The following is a 21,383-nucleotide window of genomic DNA, read 5'->3' on the forward strand; positions in this document are numbered from 1 at the left end:
ACACTCCGGCGACCTCTCTCCCCTCTCCGCCGCCAGCCGCGGCGCCCCTCTCCTCGCCCCGCCGCCCGCCGCGTCGCGTCCGCGAAAGCGCGCTTTAGCTTCTCTCTCGCCACCGTCGGCCCGCGAATCACGAGGCTCCGTCGACGCCCTGCGAGTCACGTAGGCAACGTGGCTCTCAGATCGCGGCTCCGACCGAGGAATCGACGAATGATGCAAACGACGACGCTTATTAACTCGCCGCTCGCCGCTCGCCGATGCCATGTAAATTGCACATTGCAATTTTCGCGACAGACACGGATGATAGAGCGATACACGTCACGTGTGTACGTTGATTTATGCGCGATATTCTCACTGTATTATATTTTTACGGTGTCACTCCGATTGTATATACAACTGAATTTTTTTTTCTTTTCTTAATCAAACATTTCCGCGATGAATCATTTTGCCGAATATCGTTGTTTCTTTCGATTTATTAACGTGTGTAATACTGATAACGATTATAAAATTCGCGTAGCAAGTGTCATATAACGAGAGTAGAGACAACTGATCTTCCCTCCTCCCCGCCCCCCCCTTTGTCTAACAAATTCGTTATGCGAATTCCAAAGTGTCACACACAGTAGAGTTTTACGATCTATCGATAAATTTGAGAACCGGGAAGACTCTAATTTCGCATTCACATGTCCTAATTTGACGCGAGACGATAGTTTTAAATCCGAATTTTGTGTTACAACGTCCGATGGAAAGCGATGTTCAAAGCGACGTTGGCGAGAAGACGACGCGAGTGAGAGTCGCTGATTCTCCGCTCGCCGGCTTCGACCGCGCCATTTTACGCGTAATAATACGAAGCGGCGTTTTCTACGCCGTATACATACGCATATAACCACCGTCTGAAAAGGGAAAGACGATGGTCGGTACCTTCTCGCACGGACACGGACAACGGACGGCCTTTTCGACGTACGAGTTCTCGCCCTTGTTTTTCACCGGCGGTGTTTTGGGCCACCGAATCGAGATAAGGACGGGGACGAAGGACGAAGGACGGAGGACGGAGGACGAGGGACGGCGGATGCCGGTTGCGTCGCATGTTTTCGGCAGCGCGGATGCGCGCGCAGACCGCTCTCCGGTCACGTACGCCGTGATCGACACGTATCAGGCGGCGGTGGTGGGGAGGAGTCGAGTCGTCGTGGCTCGTGGTAGGGAGTAGGAGTAGGGGGACTCGTAGAACATCCGAGAACACCGAGCGAGACGTATCAAATGGAGGGAGACAATCGGCCGCCGAGCGTCGCACGCGATCCAAAATAATACGTATAGATTGAACCAAGTAGATTACTAGGCTCCTCCTAGGGTCTTTTTTTTTTTTTTTTTTTTTTTAGAGAATCCAAGCAACGACTTTTACAGGACAGGTAAATATACTTGAAGAACCGAGACGACCACGCGGATGTCCGTACGACTCCGATATAAATAAATAATGAAATGTAATATTTATAGTAAATATTTGGGAAACATTTATATCGCGTACGCGGTAGTTGTTCGCGCTGAATGCCGATTTCGAGAGTTACCGTTTCCAATCAGAGCGCAATATATTTTATCGAATTAATGGACATACAAATATGAATGTGTGTAACGTTGGAAATTTATTGTACTATCGATATTACGGAATTCCGACACTTTTTACGATGTTATCAGGTAGTTTAGTATTCTTTCCTCGCGCCGTGTGAAGTCAACCGGGGAATTCGTAGAGAGAGAGAGAAAGAGGGGAACGCGATCGCGTTCTCGTCGCGCATATCCGCCATTCGTATCTACAATCTACGCTCTACGCGATTGCGTACATACGGAATAGCATACACCTCGTATCGAACGGACGATTTGTTGACAAGGTGAGATACGATCGGCATCGTGCCAATTTATTTACGCGAGCCTCGTGTATATACCATGTACCATTGCGCAATCGTTATTAGCGATTCAATAACCCAGGCGCTTTTTTTCTCTCCTCTCCTTGCCCCCCCTCCTCCTCCTCCTCTTCTTCCCCTCCTATCCCTCCTTGCCTCGTTATTACGCCGCGAACTCTGTTTATATTGCCGCGCTTCTCGCTGGGTTTCGTTTCCGGAAGGAAATTATTACCGAATGTAAATATTCGCGTTCCTCTCTCCCATTCTCCGTGAGCAATTCCCCGAGTTCATCCGATTACGCGCGTTTTCTCAAGTTCAGTGACAGCGACGTATCCGCACAACGGAAATAAAATTACCGATCTCTTTAAGATTTTTTTTTTTTTTTTTTTTTTTGGTAAATAAATTAAAGTTTTTACTCGAATTTAAAGTTGCGCGTATTTTTGTTGTCGAGATAGCATTTTCAAGTTATATAGAAGATATATTCATGTCGAAAATTTCATCTTCCTTCGAGGATATTAGAACAATGGGAAACGACAGGAAACGAGTTATAAAAATGTATTATTAAATTAAAAATATGTTTTTATTCAACCGTTTTGTTTTATATATACGTGTTACATTTAGTCTCATTCAGAGAGTAAAAATATTAATATCTCCCATTCAGCCATTTTTCACAGATCGAGACACGGTATAGGAATAGCACAGAGATAAATAGTGTAAAAAAAATCTTGAAAAAAAAATAAATAAATATACAAGACGATTTTTATTATTAAACAAATGTTTGACGATAGAGAGAGAGAGAGAGAGAGAGATAGTAATGGTTAAGTGAAAATTTGTAAAATCCAAAACTTTTCTTCTCGCGCGCAAAAGAAGCCGGCGAAGCCGGCGTGCGAGAAACGAGAATTGCGTCGTATATCTCGTTGCGTAATCCCCCTTGTTTGACAACAAGATCATACAACGACGCACTGTTATTGCCAGTTTACCGAATTTTGCTTATCGCTCCGAGACACGCGGCGCGCGCACTTCCTCACGTAAACACACGACGGTGCCAACACATGGCAGATCTAATATACATCTAAGATTGCGCGAGCGAGATATATTATTTGAGTAGCGTTTGTTCGATTTATTTGCGTTTGCATACGCGAATAAAAATAGTTTGGCGCTATCGCGTTAAGCGCCACGCAGATATCGCGCGTTCACGCAACGTGAGATTAGCGTTTGCGTCATGTGGCGTCGTTATCTGGGCGAAAATATCAGGCGACCGATTTGTGAGAAAAAGAATGAGGAGAAGAAAGAGGCAAGGATGAAAATGCGCATCGTGATAGTTTTAATCTCTCGCTCGGATGTTTCAGGCGTCCGTTTCAAGGTCGAGGAAGAGAGGAGAAATGACGCCGTCAAATGCTCTGTCTCTCCCGTTTCGTCTTTGGAAATTTACCGTCGACTATGAAAATATTCTGTCGCTCGCCAGCAAAGTTGCGTAATCATTTGCATCTACATCGGAAACGATCGATTGACAATCGAGGATAGATAAGAGTCTTGAGGAAACTTGTGCTCTAGATTGGTGAGTATTTTTATTTCTTTTTACTACGAGCTTTCATCTCTTGCAATGTTACCGTCACACGATGACTTTTCTTTATCGATATCGTTAATTATAAATCGAAAATAAAGATTGTTTTCATAACAATCTATAAAAAAAGTTCTCTCATTTAGAATGTCGATTATTGATAATAACTGTTATTCATTTATGTAATTATAATACATTTTATATAAATAAATTATATAGTAAATAATGTATAATGTTATACAATGAATAATATATAATTGTATAATAAATTATATATAATAATAAATTCTACTATTGAAGAATCAAACCTGTTGACAACAGGATCAAGTTTTTGTTGTTTATTAACGACGCGTGATAATTATATTTATATTTGTTTTTATTATAAAACTAACATTTTTTTATTAAATCCGACATTTTAGTCAAGTCTCTTTTTCGCCACAATCATGTCTTTATTATAACTTTTATTATTTAATTATTAAATATTATATAATATTAATTATAATATGCATGTATTATGCAATGTCATTATTCTTTAATATGCGATATTTTTAGAGCCTTATTTATAAAATTTAACTTTCGTTTATCGTTACTAAATAAATAACTAAATAAGTGATAAACTTTCCAACATAATTAAATTAATAATTGTTAAATAAATATAAATAATGATAATTAATATATAAATAAATTTTTTATACCGCGACATTATCGCGATAGCATTGAACAAGTTCGATATGTATCTCCTATGCTTTTAGAAGTGCGAATTTATCTGACCACGTTATCCGTAGAGAAGTGTGTGTACGTGCGTTGGAAGGACTATTAATCAAACCGATGACCCTGTTTCTACGAGATAATATCTCGCTTGAAGAAGTTTCGAAAAGTCACACACGTGAGAAAATCCCTTTCTTGCGCGCGTACTGAAATTTTAAAAGATTGCCTCTCTCGGACCGATGGTTCTCTCTCGAGTCGTCCCTAATAATCGGGAACCGGTTTCTACACGTGACACGAGTCCGCTCGTATGAAGGTGCCCGGCAAAAGCAAAAACCAACGTCGGGTCCGACAACATGGACGCAATACTCTCTCACGTGACTTTCTTTTTCGGGCATCTCACTCACGTGAATGAATGAAACCGCTCTTGCTGCTTCTCTCCTTCGATTCGGCCGGAAATTGCGCCTATCGAAATTACGAGCGTCGGTCTTGTTTTTCTCGCGTTTTTATTAATCATAGGTATTCCGGACAACTTTTTTTTTTAAAGAGAGTAAAGAAAATTAAATTTAAATTAAATTTAAATTTCACGTGGAAGAAAATATTCGAAATTATATGCAATCGATGGAAGATTAGAAAAAGGAATTATACACACATTCGTATCCTGTTGAAAAAAATTACCTGCTCTAAAGATAGATACAAGATTGATGTAACTTATTATAATCATGCATGATTCATTCTTTTCACGGTGACAATATATATATATATATATATATATATATATATATATATATATATATTCAACTGTGCAAACATATTTATTTAAGCAGACAGGATTCGGGAGTTTAATTAATGCGAATTATAATCGAAGTGATTTCATTTCAAACTGCGTAGAACGTCTCCGGATATCGCGAAAAGAATGTTCGTTATTTCATAAGTCATCAGGTTTTTATCTCGGACATTTATCCTCTCGCCTCTTCGCGTTTCAATGTACTTTAATAAGACACATTCACCGCGATAAAAGTATATCGGTCTAGCGATTAATGCACCGGCGCGTAAATGATCGATGTACATATATTTCGTTAATTCGAGCGAGTGCGAATCGTAAAAGTGCGGCATAAAATACAATTTCGACTGAAATTATAATTGCCATTATAAATTCGCATTGATTGCACCGATGATAGCGCTAAATAATAATACGCTCGTTTCACGCGCGACAGTTAAGGAGCTAAATCCCATTCATTTTAACGAGGAAGCGTTTATCGCGCTGTTCCTGTGACTCATAAATGTTGCGACACAAGTTCATTCCGCCGAATGCAACTTTTTTTATTCACTCGAATGAATATCATCTCCTTTTTAAATCGGAATTCTCTCGTGTGTGCACACATGTTCCAACATTTTATTCAGCTATTAGAAACAATTTTATTGAACTGTCCATTCAATTGAAATACCCGTTGCTTCAAACGTATCAGAGATAAAATTGAATGTGCTTTTTCGAGATACGAAATTGGCTCGATAGATATAGATTGTTAAAGCCAATGTATACACATATAGTAATTATTTTTTAATAATGAAATTTATTGTGAAAAAAAAAAAAAACTACAATTTTGTACTCTCGACTCTTATGTGTGAGATTTGCAAAATAAAATTCTCTGTCGATATACTGCGCAGATGTCGTCGCACTTGTGTGTCACAGGTGCAAATATTTCTGCGACGTTTTTGCAAACATGTGCATTCTTTTTCCCTTTTTTTTTTTTTTTTTTTTTTTTTTTTACAAAGACCGGATGCACGCTTCGGATACACAGAAACGCGGAACGAAATACATTTTGGACGGAGTCCGCGGGTTTTTTGCGCATCGTATGCGAGCGAACATGAGCCGCGGATGAGCTTAAAGGAGAACGATCAAGGTGCGTGAGGGTTACGTAACCGAGGGGAGCCGACACGCCGGGCCGGGCCGGGCCGGGCCGATGCCGGCCGGCAAACAACCGTCGGGGCCGGCGTTTCTCAGCCGCCTATATTTCGACATATGTAGTACGTATTCGTAATGTTAAACCTATAATGATTTGCCTAACGAAGGAAGAATCTCACAGAGAGCCGTTTATTTATCCTTTGCGCCTGACCCGTACTTGTACATGTGACTCTCCGCGATTATTCGCGTGTACGCGATCTGAGTAATGCAATATTTACACGAAGATGATTCACGTGCGTGTACTCTCTCTTTTAAAGGGAGCTATCGCGATCTGCGCAATTCGTCGGTATATCGATAAAAACGTTCAATGAAAACAACGTTTGTTTGAAAGCCAAGCTATCGTCAACAAGAAATGCCTTTGTAAGCACGAATGCAAAAAATACATTTGCAGGATAATAATAAGTTTAATAATAAACGTAAAAAAAACATCAGTTGAAAAAAAAACAAACATTTCTTGCAGCACTGTTAATGAAGTTTGAATGTATCATTGGACATGTGTGCTTACTCGCGGTATATCTAATTTTTTCAAGAACGAATTATACGATTTCTTTCTCAATGATTTACAAGCTGATATAAACAGTCATCAGTCAATTTATATTCCCTTGCTTATATTAAAGGAATAGAAAATATTTGTGACATTATGTAATTACGAATTAAATCGTACCTTCGTAAAAAAATTATTTCCCGCCATCTTGAACAGATTAATTTCGATTGCGTTAACGAATTCTAAATTAGACGTAATTTCTTGCGAGCGTGGCAAGGAAAGATAAAACACACTGAGAGGAGTTTTTTTTTCTTTTTCTTTTTTTACGAGCGCGCTTAAAGTTTGCCACGAGTGAAAAGAAAAATGCTTCTCTCTGGCTCATCCTTTTCTTCCCCCTCGATTCTTATTCTCTTCCCAGACATCTTCCTCCCTTTCTCTCGAATTTTAAGAACCTGACGACCTTGAGACTCCCACGCGTCGAAAATACGCTCCAGCAAGAATCGCAGCGGACTTATTTAATCGCGAATCGACGACGATAAAAAGGACGAGAGAAATATTGAGTAGACACAATGAGCGAGCGAGCGAGATTTTTTTTTTTTCCCGCGTCGTAAAATCGCGCCGACAGCCTTTGGCTTCGATCTTCGCATCGATATTCGCCAGCGATGAAGTGAAATACACATTTTCACGTCTCGATTAAATATCGCCGGCCCGACGCGCAAATACATTTTTAACGAGACACACACATATTATCCGAGAAAGAAACGGAGCGTGTACGGAGTGTATCAGAATATTTATCAAGTTCTAGATTGTCATAATACACATGAATAATAATTTCAGTAACGTTCACCTAAATCCGCAGACGTATAAAAAAAAAAAAAAAAAAAAAAAAAACAAAGTCGGTCGCAGTAAGTGATTATGTAATAGAAGTAATTAATTAAATGAAGATGATTTAATTACGCATTTGTACCGAATGCTGATGAATCTTCCGATTGTACATGCGTATATCGATAGCGATCTTTGTAGTCGTGTAATGTATGTACGACTTAATTTATTGCGACTTTACTCGTACCGGCAGAAGGAAGGGGTGGAGGGGGGGGGGCAGCGGAAGATTGAATTGTGCAAAGAATTTTGTCAGCAAATATTCCGGCTACCGATATTCGGACAATAGATTACGCAGCTGCTTTTCTAGAACATTGTTTGGTATTCTAAAGCGAATTGACATAAGAAGAAGAGAATAATGTCAAAAATTACGAAACCGTATTAAATAATCATCGAGCAAAAACAGCAGCACAAGTAGCTGGTTGCGTGTTGACGTAAAAAAACCAGTTTGAAAAAAACCACCAATGATGACAATACGTGTATACTTCCTTTTATATATTTTTCTTCTTTCTTTATTCTCCGTAAACGATACAGAGTTCTTCTCTTCCTTTATTGAGAAGCGAATGAATGAGTCACGAAGAGAGAAAAATCGCCCAAGAAGAAAGGATTACTCGCTTACTAAAGAGTTTTTTTACGTTCGCTGCTTACAATAGGATCGTCGCTATTAGTGGACAAGTCTGCATTAACATGCGGACTGGAATAGATAATTGCTGTTAGTTTTCCACGATGCTATGGCGAGAGTGAAATGGGTGAAGATATTATTTTGATCGATTAAGAGTATTGTTTGCCATCGTTCTTTTATCAAAGTGCACCATGTGAGAGATAAACATGATAATGGTCTGTCTCGATTAAAAGCGAGGTACCCTGGCTTTTGTTTTTCATTTTCTTTTTTTAACTCGAGATGAATTAACGTTTTACATAAGATAAGTGAAAGAAAAATATGAATTAAATGAACGATCGATAATATGCGACGTGAATTAAGAAATAATAAAAATACAGTATTATTTTAATCTCTCTCTCCATTATAGTACGCAAAGTATGATTTATCAAGCATTCGTTTTGACTGGCGAAAGGGTTCGCGAAAGAGGGGCAATGAACTCGATTGATCTGAGATCATTTTTTTCCGTTGCTCTAAATCTCGACCAAGTCTCGAGATAAAATTATATCCGCGAGAGACAACGCGTCGATTTTGATGCAGAAACTTTTATATCAATTCTATTTCCCATTTTTATCTTGATAATAATATTCAAATTTTTATCCTCATATCCTCATGTCAATTTTCATTATTTCTTTTAGATAACTAATTAATCTCAATTTCTTGGATTCGCAAATAAACGTTTTTATCTTTTTTCTGTAAGATAACACAGAGATCACAAGCAATCAGCCGATTCGAAAGCTCGTGAAGTGCGACTGTCATTAGCGGGGACAATTAATTTCCGAAGATAGAGATGAGATTGCGGACGCGCGAACGTTATTATTTTTATCCACTTATAAAAGAGATTATGCGCATCCTCATTCCCGTTTTCTCGCGTATCGATTCGCGAGGAGAGAGAGAAGAAAAAAAGCACGCGTCGCGCGTAGGCTTTAGGTCAAAGGTAGCGTCGTATAATCGGGCGTGTAAAAATGAATCCGCGAGATTTATATATATGAGAGAGGAATTCTCTCAGGGTGCAATCAACCTGCGCGCAGAGGTACTTCGTTCTGTGTTACGCCACGCGGAAAGCCTTGACTTTATTGTATGCCGCGCGACAACGCACACCGCAACACGCCAATTCCTTTCCCTTTTTACAGCGCGCGTTGCCGTTCGTTGCGCTTGTGCTGCTTTTTTTTTTTTTTTTTTTTTGCAAACGAATGCTTTTTTGTCGGGACAGGCTGGCGATTATTATTATTATTATTCACTAGAACCACACGATGTTGAAATTTATTTGATTTGATTTTTATCTTATTTTTTTCTCTATTTTTAATTTTGATTATTTTTAATAATTAAATTTAATATTTAAATATGATTTGGTACAAATGTAATTAAATTATCCAAGAAATAAGTTATTAAAAATAGAAAATGTAATTATAAAATTAAAATTTGAAAAGTAAATTTTTGTGAGAAATATATCATGGAATGAATGAAAAATAAAATTCCACAAAATATTGATTCCAATGAAATGCGATTAAGTTGAAATATGAAAAATAAAACAACACGGGATATTGTACACACATAGTAGGCATTTTTCTCTGTGCACGTTTTCAAGTTTACAATTGTAAATTTCTCAGCGAGTATCGCCGACCGCGATTAGATACAACGACGCGTAGTATAACACGCTTAAATCACGCACATTTACGTTTAGTAAGTATATTATGCAACCACATTCCTGCTCTGCTCTCGCTAGCTGAACCGTCCGGCTGTGTTCGTTCATCATATTTTGTATCCAAATTTATGCAAATATTTTTCAACATACGGACCAAGATAAGATAAGATCAGTCCGATTACTCATCGGTATATTACGGTGTGTTGCAAACTTTCGGAGAGATTTGAATAAGCAATTTTGCGCTCTATAAATTTCAATTAAGATTTTAATATATCTGTCTCGTTTTTGAAAAATTTTTTCTCGTGTATAGATATTGGGACATTTAAATTCATTGTAGCAAAAATAAATTTTAAAATAAATAAAAATTACAACCATTTGACATTTAGTAATAATTGGCACAAATTAATAAAAAAGACATGTATCATGCGAGAAGAGGACAAAATATATTTCATATAAAAAATACGGTTTTTATAATTTATTTAAAAAAAATGTTCACCGATCAAAAACGTGCAAACCGGAAGAATTACAAGCTTCTGTAATCTGGATAGAAGAAACGAATTGAGCACAGGATACGTTCTACATAAATTTTACAGAAATAGCACAATTTGCATCTCGCGTAGTATTCCGTGACGCAGATAAAACACACATGCGAGAATAAGACTTGACGAACAATTTAATTTATCGAAGCAAAGGTTAAAGACTCGGACGAACGTGCTCCGACGTTGATATCGTTCGATTAAAACGCCTCGCCTGATCAAGGAGTCGTAAATTTCACAAAGTTCAAGGCCTCCGGAACGTGTTTCTAGTTTCATTCTGCCGTCCATCCCGAATTTCAATCGCGGACTTGTGAACGGGAAAATTCTGTAAACCGGAAATCCTAATTGAGTTTATATTCTCCGGACACGTGCTCGTGCGGATATATCCCTTTCCCCTTCTGTGCGTTCCGGCGAATAGTCGCCGCGGCCTTCAATCGGCCTCCCCATTTTTCGATTCGCGCGAAAATGCGCAGAAAGTCTACTCCCTACTGTAACATAAACGGCAGATATCGGTTCATTCTGACGTAGAACGATTAGCCTGATTGTGAAATAAAAATAATGAGACTACACGTCGCGTTGTATTGTCGAAATTGATCTCGTTTCTCCGGCCAAAATAGATTCCCATTTTTTCACGTGTATTTTTTTGCATGTTTTGCTCGCTATTATCGCTATCTCTCTAGTCGAGTTAAACGAAATTCTTTGAAGTATAATGATAACAGTGGAGACGATTATACGATTGTACATGTATACATGGTATGGGTAACAGATCGTTTTTAGCCGAGGTCAGAACGCGGTGTTTACCGCGTGATATTTATTGAAAACATTAAATTTTCTCCGAATGTGCGTGAGAATGCGTACGATCGCGTATAATTGAGGCGTGACAAATCGGAACGATTATTATACGTGCACGTAAGATGGTTACTCACGAAGCGAGAGCTCGAGCGAGAGATACATCGCAATTATCCCGACATATTTTCTGCTCCGTGAAACTTTATACTTCAACAAAGTATTTCCATTTTAATCAGGAGAATAAAAAGTTTACGCGAGAGAGATTTTTATCATGTATAATAATCATTCTAGAGATGTTTAGCTGTCAAATTTTTTTAATCGTGAAATTTGAATGAAATAAAATTTCAATTAAACATATTTTTTTCACTAATTGTAAGAATAAATTTATAAAAGATTATTTGTCTGCTTCTTGAAATTTTATCACTTCAACAAAGGTTTCATCCTTAATCAGGAGAATAAACAATATATAATATATATACGCGACATTTATGTCAATACTGATATTTTTAGAAATATCTATTAGATTTTTTAATTGTAAAATTTATTTACTCATCTTTCTCTTTCAACTTTTTTTTCTGTGCTCCAACAAAAATATATTTATAACGATAAGCCGTATACCGCGTAATCTCATTGACCTTGTTGTTCACGTAATATCGCAATAACTGATAATATTACGATTTCGCGTGTTCGAGAGAGAAAATTATCAATCGGCGACAGAATCGTAATATTTATACGATAATGTGGATTAAATCAAGATATAATGAGTACAACATTGTATAATTGATGTCGTAGGATAAGAACAGATATCGTGGGATAAGTTTTTTTTCATTTATTTCTATCTCATCGCTTACGTTTACTTGGCTCGAAATTTTATGAATTATTTTGACAGAGAGTCCGACTTTGAATCATTCGTGATGGGAAACACATTGTAGATGCTTCATAAGTCTTCCTTGTACAGGTTTTGTTACGTAATATTTGTGCTGTTACCTAATGTGTTTTCAAACAAGAAAAAATGGAAATATTTTAGATATACTATATCAGTATATTTGGTTTAAACGTTAATACGCAGTTATTTTTTTAAAAATGTTTTTTAACTAACAGAAATATAAAAATATTTTCGCGAATAAAAATTGTTTTGCTTTAAAAGATATGTGTAACTTAAATGGAAATTTTTAATTATTTTTTTCTTCAGAGTATTTTTAATGTCAGTTTTATTATTTTTTTTTAGAGGAAGAATATATCTATTTTATTACAGTTTTGTAAGATTTTATGGTAAATTTAATAATATGCAATTTAGTAACCATTCATGAAATATTTAAACATGTGAAAAAAACAAAATATCTCCAATAAAATAGTATTTTTTGGTTTTTTATTTAAATTATTGCTATAAAAATGATTTTGAAAAAAAAGACATTTTAATTAAATTAAAAAATGAAGATTATTCTTTTGCGTGACCTTCATTTATATTAAACCTAAAAGGAATACACAATATTTCATGAACGATTACTGAAAATCATACTTTATATGTAGGTATATATATTACATATTATTAAATTTATCATAAAATGCTTTACAAAATTGTAATATAAATATAGAATAGTCTGAAAAACATTTTAAATTCCGTTCAAGTCATTATATAGATCGTTTAAAACAAAACAATTTTTATTTAAAAAATTTATAACTCTATTGGTTTAAAAAAAATAAAGTCGTGTTAAAACACTTGCAACCAAACATACTGTAGATATCTTAAATAATTACATTCTTATATACTCCAAGGAATGTCTCTGCTGCTAATTACGCTGCTTCTCATCACGAATATAATAATTTATCCGAGAAAAGTATAATTCGATGATAATTATTCGAGATGACTTTTGCAGAATAGAAGTAGTGTCAAAAATATATTTTTCATAAATTCTTCTAACGAATAAAAGTATTTGAGGAATAATTTCAAGTAGTGGGATAAAAAAGCTATATCATCTATCTTCTTAATTTTTTGGAAATCTTAATTGTAAGAGGGTTCCCGAAGTTAATTCAATTCCGAAAAAAGAATGAACTGTGCGAAAAATTTCTCCCATATTTTTATGTGCTTGCGTAGAAAAACCCGCTTTATCGCGTGTCGCGTGTTTACTCATATATTACCGTAAAAAGTTTGGCAGACTTGGTGAAGTCGAATGAGTCATCGCTAAACTACATAAGTAACATCATTAATGTTTTAAATGTTTTTTCTTTTTATACTCCTACGCTTTGTCTCCTTCTGATACGGTCTGAATATAAGAAATAAAATTTTATGTATTATGAGAAAATGGAATGATGAATTACTTCATTCTTAAACGTGCGACGTCGAGTGCGTGATCTAATTTCGAGATATGCATTCGTGTACGATATTTATGTAAACGTCGGATGACAGGAAAATGATGAAAGTTTAATACGAATTACAGAGTCTCAAGGTATACATCGTGTGGTTTATTGCGATTTAGAAAATAAGAGAAAAAGTAGGACTTAGCAAAATACAAATATTTATAACAATATATTAAATTAAGAATTGTGTATTTATAATAATTATTTGCATCTGTTAAACGACATCTGTATAAAAATTTCCTAATTAAAACTCGTAGAACCATTTCGTAAACTTTTCCAATTGAGACAGATTTAAACGTAGAAATTAAGAGAATAGTTAGCCTACCGCATATAATTTACATTGGCAAAGCACGCGGAAACTATGAATAGACAACTGTTGTCTTGTTTTGCATCGAATGAATTGCATCAACAATCGTGACATAACGAAAACCTTACAAATGGTCAGTGAGCCTTGTCAATTATATTACACACGCTCTACATAGTACGTCTCGTAAATATTTCAACGTTTGCTAGAGGCATTCTCTCTGGGAGATGCATATTCTTCAAAAAGAATATATTATGTTTAGATAATTGTGATATTTGTAGAAATGAATAATGTCGAACAATAGTGCAGCTAACACTTGATATAAATTACATCTAATTTACTATTGTCTTTATAAAATAACATCAGTGTCGGTTAGTGAATATTGTCACAATTCTCGGTCGTTCTATAATCCTACTTAATATATTTTATAAAATATTTACGAGCGTCGCAAATATAACACGCGTTAAAAGGAATCTATAGAGAATCGAAAAATGGAATATTTTTTTAATATCGTGTACTTTTATAATAATAAATATAATAGTAAATGGCATTCTAAACGTAATGGCACTCTAAATAAATTGTGCGCATCTGCATGATGGCTAACAATAAGATTCAGCCTCGATAAATTATCTAAAGTAAAAAATGACGTTCTTTTATCTTTACATTTTTTATTTTTGATTCGCGAAGAAAATTTGAAAAAAATTTATTTTTTCTACAAAATTAGATACATTTGGATTTAAAATTAAATTATGAAATATTTCATTTTTTTTAAAATAATTTCATAGAAATTCGAAAAAAGCCACTATGAACCGAAAATGACAAATGTAAGGATAAAAAATGCCCATTTTTTTATGTCATCTAATTTATCGAGGTTGAATTTTGAGGTCATTTTTATCATGATTATGCAGGCGCGCAATTACTTAGAACGCCATTACATTGTTTTGTTTCAATATTCTTTGCATTATTTGTTTTAATATGTTTTTCATTTTATGGTTGAATATAAATTTTATATACATATGATAAAAAAAGGAAAAAATACCCTAATATTTCTCGATAGATTTTTTGCTCCACCTTTTCCTACTGATCATTATAGTCAAATTCTCCGAAAAGTATGTATAAGTAATAAAAGCCACTTTTGCCGTTGTCAACAATTCAATCATCGGCGGCGCCGTGTCTCACACGCACTTTTCTCTCGCGCGAGTCATATATATATATGGGGATTTATAACTTATAACTTATACAATGTAACAGAGCGCCTGGCGTCGCGCGACGCGAATAGCATCTCGATCGCAATCATGTGACCGGCGTTATATTTGCCGAGATGGTTCACACACGAGTCACGTGTTCAACGGCTATCAATATAAATAGGGTAAACTCGGGTAAGATGGCCATAATTTTTTTAAATGCAAAAAATATACTTTTATCTTTGTTATTTTTTAATAGTGTTTGACATATTATCTTCCCTGAAGCTTAAATTACGTAATATTATCGAAATTAAAAGGAAAATATTTCATAGAAATTTTGTATTATCAAATTAGTACAACATAAGCATTGACCATCTTACCCAACTTTTAAGGAAAAGATGACCATAATATTTATAAAAAAATAGTGAAAACGAAAATAAAAATTATAGGTCGTATAACAATTTAAGTATCTTTATAATATGTCTAACGTCGACTACGATAGCCTAACTGTCATTTATTCGACGTTGTAACAGTTTTTAGTGGACGAATGAAAAACTTTGCAGGTAGTCAAAAAGTAAAAATATAATACAAAATTCATAATATCATTATTTCGAATAATATATGCACATAAACTACTGTAAATATCGATTATCTTTGATAATGGCTAAAAAAAGCGTACTATGTAGCGATTATTGAAAAAATTACAGCCTATGGCCATCTTTTTCGTATGGCTATCATACCCTAGTTTACCCTCCTCGAAGCGAATCGCGGTTCGAAGGAAAAGCGACGTGAGGATTTATTTCGCGACGAAACCTTTCTTAGCTTCAATATCCGTCGCTGTTCGACGTCTTGGGACGAGTTTATTCAATAACTTACCACGCAAAGTAGCGTACATGGCGATTACGTAATCGGTTGCTACTGATTTTTAAGTAGATAGAGAGCTCGCAACTATTTTTCTGGCTTCTTTGTCGAACTCTTTCGTGAGAATACATTTTTCTCTCACAGGATAACTACCGCTGTATTAGGCCTTGTTCTAATGATGAAATAAAGTACACGTTTTAATGAAATAATACATATACTATACATATATAAATGAGTAATGTAACATATATAAATAAAATATTTAGATCATATATTTTATTACATATTCTATCATATATATATTTAAATTGCATATATTTGGGGAAATTGGAAAAAGAGTTGAGAATGAAAAACATTTTTGACTTTACATCTGTAAGCATGCATCTTTAATTAATATAATTTTTTCTTAGCGTGAAATTTATATAGTCAGATGTCACATGTGTATTTCTCAATTTTTTAACGCTACGCGATATTGTTTTATGAGATGCGATCAAGAAGAGAAGATCCGAAATAAGATATCATAAAGAATGTGTAAAGAGGATTTTGTCACGGAAACTGAGTGAGAAAAAGAAGATAGAAAAAGTCACATCTCCATCTTCCATGCTATATGCTCTTTAAAAATTGCAGGTGTAGGTAACACGAATAAAGCGATTTAATGAGTTTGACGAATGGTTTTTATGACATAGCGTTAACCATTATTGTGTTTTAATTACACGTATATACATGTAAGATCAGTTTAAACCGCGAGGGTTTTCATCGATCGTCCGAAATCTTGTTTATGCAACATGCCCCTCTCTCTCTCTCTCTCTTTCGATATTTATCCCTAATAAGTTATTATATATGCACCAATTCGAATATCGAATCAGTGACGTAAGGCGATTATCATTTGCGTCAGTAAAATTGTGATGCGGAAAGCATAACGCGAAAGTTAATCATCTGTTGCGCAAAAAAGATGTAGAAAACTATCGTTAGTTCATACATACGTATTTTTTTAAAAATCCGATCGAGTCGAATCGAATCGAATCATTCCCTCGTTCGTTCAGGTCGTTGACCGTCCGGTGAAATCCATAAGGTGTGTAAACCGTGTTTCTTGGCGACTATCATTATCGAACACTGGTCATAAGCCGCTAATGGCAGTTGAAAGGTAATTGACTAGCGACATCGACGGTTAGCTCGCGTTTGCGTGATTGAAATTTCATTTCAATGCGTGTGTTTACGCGTGTGTAATACTATTGTTGGAAAACCAAGCTATATCGATTTGATTTGATCGCGACAAGATTCTTTACTTACGACACGAAGAAAGGAGGAAAGAAGCCATTATTATGCGCGAGAGAGGTAGTGTGACATTATCATATTTTTGTCCAGAAAGGTGCTATATTGAATGTTTGTTGAATATTTTTTGAAAACTTAAAAAGAAGACTTAGATATATTACAAAAATTCATACAAATATAAGAACGAGAATTCCTTAGACGATTGGAAAATTAAAAAATAAATAATGTATTCTCTCTCTATCTCTCTTTGTGTCGCAATTGACAATAAATATTTTCCGTCGTTTTGTAATATAAGTGCTATATGTAGAAAAATTTTCTTAGAATAAGAAGTATGATTAATAAAAAATAGAAATATATTCAGTAATAATAGTTTAAATAAGATTCTATATTTGCATAAACGAGTTATATTTATTTATAGAACAATTTGCATTGTTATCTCAATTTGTAATCGATTCTATTTGCCTTTCATTTTGCTTTACAGATTTAAATATTTTAGATATATTCAGCGTATTTAATTATTAAATGCATGTATTAAAGATTCTTTAAACATTAAAAATTTATTTTCAAGACATTTATGTGGATTTTTTTTTTAATATAATACTCGAAACAATTCGAATCGAAATTAAATTGTTGAAAACTTAAAAAGAAGACTTAGATATATTACAAAAATTCATACAAATATAAGAACGAGAATTCCTTAGACTATTGGAAAATTAAAAAATAAATAGTGTATTCTCTCTCTCTCTTTGTGTCACAATTGACAATAAATATTTTCCGTCGTTTTGTAATATAAGTGCTATATGTAGAAAAATTTTCTTAGAATAAGAAGTATGATTAATAAAAAATAGAAATATATTCAGTAATAATAGTTTAAATAAGATTCTATATTTGCATAAACGAGTTATATTTTTTTATAGAACAATTTGCATTGTTATCTCAATTTGTAATCGATTCTATTTGCCTTTCATTTTGCTTTACAGATTTAAATATTTTAGATATATTCAGCGTATTTAATTATTAAATGCATGTATTAAAGATTCTTCAAACATTAAAAATTTATTTTCAAGACATTTATGTGGATTTTTTTTTAAATATAATACTCGAAACAATTCGAATCGAAATTAAATTGTTGAAAACTTAAAAAGAAGACTTAGATATATTACAAAAATTCATACAAATATAAGAACGAGAATTCCTTAGACTATTGGAAAATTAAAAAATAAATAGTGTATTCTCTCTCTCTCTTTGTGTCACAATTGACAATAAATATTTTCCGTCGTTTTGTAATATAAGTGCTATATGTAGAAAAATTTTCTTAGAATAAGAAGTATGATTAATAAAAAATAGAAATATATTCAGTAATAATAGTTTAAATAAGATTCTATATTTGCATAAACGAGTTATATTTATTTATAGAACAATTTGCATTGTTATCTCAATTTGTAATCGATTCTATTTGCCTTTCATTTTGCTTTACAGATTTAAATATTTTAGATATATTCAGCGTATTTAATTATTAAATGCATGTATTAAAGATTCTTCAAACATTAAAAATTTATTTTCAAGACATTTATATGGATTTTTTTTTAAATATAATACTCGAAACAATTCGAATCGAAATTAAATTGTTGAAAACTTAAAAAGAAGACTTAGATATATTACAAAAATTCATACAAATATAAGAACGAGAATTCCTTAGACGATTGGAAAATTAAAAAATAAATAGTGTATTCTCTCTCTCTCTTTGTGTCACAATTGACAATAAATATTTTCCGTCGTTTTGTAATATAAGTGCTATATGTAGAAAAATTTTCTTAGAATAAGAAGTATGATTAATAAAAAATAGAAATATATTCAGTAATAATAGTTTAAATAAGATTCTATATTTGCATAAACGAGTTATATTTTTTTATAGAACAATTTGCATTGTTATCTCAATTTGTAATCGATTCTATTTGCCTTTCATTTTGCTTTACAGATTTAAATATTTTAGATATATTCAGCGTATTTAATTATTAAATGCATGTATTAAAGATTCTTCAAACATTAAAAATTTATTTTCAAGACATTTATATGGATTTTTTTTTTTAATATAATACTCGAAACAATTCGAATCGAAATTAAATTGTTGAAAACTTAAAAAGAAGACTTAGATATATTACAAAAATTCATACAAATTTAAAAACGAGAATTCCTTAGACGATTGGAAAATTAAAAAATAAATAATGTATTCTCTCTCTCTCTTTTTGTGTCAAAATTGACAATTAAGATTTCGATGTCTCTCACTAGACGTATCACGCCCATTGAACAGATTAGGAGATTTTTTATCAGATTATAAGAACGTATAACGATCATCGCTGTTGCACAATGGATAACTGTATGCATAAAAGATGAAGGATACGAAAAAAAAAAAAAAATTTGTAATAATCACCGGTATATTCCATCCGACAGTTTTTTCGCAAAGATGGCAGCAAGCCATTCGCGCTCTATTATTATCAATTCGCAAAAAAACAAACATTCGCAAGAAGCGAAAAGAGATCGGTCGGAAAATAGAATCCATTCCAGATCGTGCTTTTAACTCTCTCAAGGATCTCTCTCCTCCTTTTAACTTCCTACATGCGAGACTAACCATCGCGATATCGCATCATACGACGATGCACGTACGCGTTTCGCGTAAACACGTACGGCGTATAAATCACGCGGTGCATACGTTATAGATACACACGTAAATAAGTAAACGTATGTACGTACGTACATACGCGTTCTTTTTTCTCGTATTCTTGCGAGTACAAACGTCACCACATCGATCGTGCGACGTCGGTGGCTCGCTTTTCTGACTGATAACACGACCGAGATTGTCTGATTGTCGCGTGTGTCTATACCGTGTTATATCGTAATGTTGCATATATTATCCCAAAGATAATAAAAGGATTGATGGTTTTTTGTCACATTTAAAAGCGACGCGAAAAATTGGACGGCAAAAGTTACTCCGAGAAGTAGTTTTTCCACATATTTTTTTGGAAACGTAACATTGTTGTTTGTCTGTAGCAAAGAAAAGACAACGACAAAAATGCCAAATTTTTTTGTAAAAATGTTTGAAATGTGTGTAAAGTTTTATTATGATTTACACATTAAGTTCTTTTTGTTGTGAATAATGAAAAAGTACTGAAATTTTTGCAATTGTACGATGTTGAAATATTTATACATTATATTTTCTAATTACACAAGGCATATTTGTATTCAAAATTTTTCGAAAATTCCAAAGATTGAAAAACTTCACCTTCCATTGAGAGTATTATAAAAACTGCAAGTGACATCAAATAATGTAAATAAACTATAAAATATATTATTGAATTAAAACTAATTTACGATAATAAAGTAAAATAAGAATACAAAGGTAATATAATAATTAAAAATATTTCTTGGTATTCGAGTGTTTTGTGTGTGTGTGTGTGTGCTTATCACTTTATACATCACTTATATTTATTCCAAAATATAAATATTAATATTTTTTTAAATTCAGCTAGTTTTTGCTGCGATTATACATAAGCAATATAATTTTAATTGAATCGAGAGAAGGCGATGCACTTTTCTGCAGCATAAACTGGCGCGCGTAGATTGTGTAGATCTGCACCGTAGGTAGGTAATTACGGTAAATAACGGTATCGTCATAAACTTGCGCGCTGCTTTACTTCATCCTAACGCTGTATCGACTATTGTTCGACTTTCTACACGGCTGACGTTCGCATTCCTCTCTAACGCTTAGCAAACCCGCGCAGAGGAATATTTAATCTTTGTATGTACGGACTGATGTCTGATTACAATTCGAGGAAAATATAAGAGTAGAAGCACGAAAGAAGATAATTCTTTCCAGTTATAGATTCTATGTATAACATATACAGACACATTTCTATTATCAGATCTGTTGATCTTTTGCTGGGATTATTTTCAGTGCTGTCAATGTAATTTTTTATTCGCTTAAATCAATGAGAAAATTTAGTAGATTAAAACAAAATTTTGAAGAAAATTGTCTCTTTATCTTTTTTTTCTCCAACATATTCTTCCCAAAATTATAACATTAATTTTCATTTTCGTGTAATACGCATCTCCTTTCGTTGAAAGATAAATTGTTTGAACACGTATAAAATATATGTCGATAAAAATGTCAATGTAAAATATCGAAAATATCCGGTTTTTAACGCATTGGAAAATAAAATCTTTTTCTGCGATTTAAGTCAAGGAGAGAATCGCTATTCATCGAGGAACAAGCTCGTGCAATATTAGTATGACAAGTT

The 21,383-nt window shown here is 33.9% G+C and overlaps 1 long non-coding RNA gene across 5 annotated transcripts in view; it reads left to right on the plus strand.

The window, feature by feature from the left end:
- The first annotated feature begins 164 nt into the window (after nt 1-164).
- LOC140670786 (uncharacterized) overlaps nt 165-21,383 on the plus strand; it is a 30,069-nt gene continuing 8,850 nt past the window's right edge. The window contains exons 1-2 of one of the 5 annotated variants that reach the window (XR_012047623.1): nt 165-1,400; nt 3,236-3,444. This is a non-coding gene — a long non-coding RNA (uncharacterized lncRNA). Of the gene's footprint in view, nt 1,401-1,453; nt 2,442-2,707; nt 3,181-3,235; nt 3,445-21,383 lie in introns of those variants that run through there. The other 4 variants (XR_012047621.1, XR_012047622.1, XR_012047620.1 and 1 more) reach the window with 4 other exon arrangements.

Source organism: Anoplolepis gracilipes, chromosome 11, assembly GCF_047496725.1.
Source record: "Anoplolepis gracilipes chromosome 11, ASM4749672v1, whole genome shotgun sequence".
NCBI classification, from domain to species: Eukaryota; Metazoa; Arthropoda; class Insecta; order Hymenoptera; family Formicidae; genus Anoplolepis; species Anoplolepis gracilipes.